Genomic DNA, 1,980 nt, shown 5'->3' with positions numbered 1-1,980 from the left:
CGTTTAGCTTCGTATTAAAGCATAAGATTGTCAAATTTTATGTTATTAAAGTCTCTTATCTTAGGTGGTATACTCATCAGTTGGCGCGACATCTGATATCACTACCTTTGTAACAAAAATACATTAAGACAACATCGTTTCGCGCAATAACTATTTTGACGGGCGCGAACAGTTGGCACTCTCTTTTATCTTTTTTCAAAAATATATTTTTATGGTATTGAATATAGGGGAGACCGGGGCAAATCGTGACATTTATTGGTTTTGAATTTTTTCTTAGATAAGTATTTGAGATAAAAATACGTTTTAGCCGGTTTTTTTATCGTGCAACCTTCTAGTTTTCAAAAAATATTTATTTGTGTCTTTTCATCACATTACTTTTAAAGTAGAACACGAAATGCCTCACTCTGTCTCGTGTCACGAATTGCCCCAATACCGGGGTAAATCGTGACAAGGCACGGGGCAATTCGTGACAATTCTTCTTTCAACGGGTTTCAATATCCGAATTCGTCCTATTTTCATGATTTATATCAAAACGTACACTTACTCACTCAAAAAAGGTTTTTATTAATCAAATTGTACATTAAATGGAATAGGAAGGGCAAAAAATCGTTAGGCTTCGCTTTCGTCGTCTTCCGAACTGCGAGTAACGACCTTTCTCGGGCGTCCACGTCCTCTGCAAGCTGGCTGTTTCTTGGGGAGCTTGATCCTTATATTCTTTTTTTTATTTTGTACTCTTTCGTCATTTTCGTCAACAAGTGCATCGAGTTCATTAGCGTCAGTCAAAATTGCACTTCTCTTTCGTTTTCGTCCTCTTGTCGTGACTTTCCTTTTGCCCGCTTTTGGAAACGATCGAAGGGATTGTTTGAGGCCCTTGACACATCATTTTCAGTTGAGGTACCTGGCTGTGGTTGGTCATCTCCATTCCATCCTCGATCAGTGACTTGACCGGGTAAAAAATCGATTTCACCAAAAACGTCAGGATTAAAAGGAAAGATTTCTGCTGCTTTGAATCCGGCCCTGATGTTTGTACTTGTTGTGGCTAAAGGCAAAGAATCGGTGACGATCGAAGGGATGTCATATATCGTCATCGTTTTCCCAGGATTGTTCACGCAATGTGTCACGAATTACCCCAGGCGATCATGTCACGAAATGCCCCAGCGTCATTTTTTATCTTTCGTGGTCCGAAAAACCCAGACAAGAAATAAATGCATGCAACCTGCGTTACACATGTGTGTGTAAATGCCAGGTGAACAAGTAAAACTTACCGTTTCAAATCTGGAAGCAATTGCTTCGTATTGAACACAAAATATCCGTGGATTCAAAAATTTACTTTTACACGAGGTAAACACTTTTTCCGCCACTGACAACGAAACATTGTAGATACGCACACCGAATTTTGTTCTAATATAGAGGACCATTAGACCCATCTATGGTCTGTAATACAGGTTTCTACCAGCAAATGCATAGAAGTTATCCGCGTGGGAAATTTTTCGTATTGTCACGAATTGCCCCGGTCTCCCCTACATTGAATAAATAATGTAAATAATAATAAGAGAAATAAAACCGTTACGATATCCAATCAAATTAGAAAATAAATGCCATACAGTCCAAGCTTAGATCTTTGACAGCCTAATATTAATTTCTGCGTGTGTATATATATATATATATACATATATTTTTCCAACTTATTTAACTGCGCGCCGATTTTTTGCCGGACTTGAAATACAGTTATTGTTGGAACATTAAAACCTTTCCCAGGTAGCAAACACAAGTCATTTTGACGTCAAATACTAGTCATGTTTGTACAAATGACGTCAAATGACCAAAAAGCGACTATGTCTTTAAAAATGACATTATACTGACGTTATTCCATAACGTCATTATGACGTCTATTTTTAGTCATTTTTGGTTAGGTTAACCTATGACATCGGCGACTAATAATGGACGTTTATAAAACGTCATTTCTTAGACCATCTAAAG

At 37.6% G+C, this 1,980-nt stretch overlaps 1 long non-coding RNA gene across 1 annotated transcript; it reads right to left on the bottom strand.

Annotated features, from left to right (window-relative positions):
• Nucleotides 1-734: 734 nt before the first annotated feature.
• Nucleotides 735-1,460, bottom strand: LOC139781104 (uncharacterized). The gene is made up of 2 exons (XR_011720429.1): nucleotides 1,266-1,460; nucleotides 735-1,171 (listed from the first exon to the last, which is right to left on the bottom strand). It is a non-coding gene; the product is annotated as an uncharacterized lncRNA (long non-coding RNA).
• Nucleotides 1,461-1,980: the final 520 nt, after the last annotated feature.

This window comes from Temnothorax nylanderi, unplaced genomic scaffold (assembly GCF_030848795.1).
Source record: "Temnothorax nylanderi isolate EJ_2023f unplaced genomic scaffold, tnyl_v1.0 TNYL_tig0316_pilon, whole genome shotgun sequence".
NCBI classification, from domain to species: Eukaryota; Metazoa; Arthropoda; class Insecta; order Hymenoptera; family Formicidae; genus Temnothorax; species Temnothorax nylanderi.
This window is presented reverse-complemented; position numbering and strand designations above follow the sequence as displayed.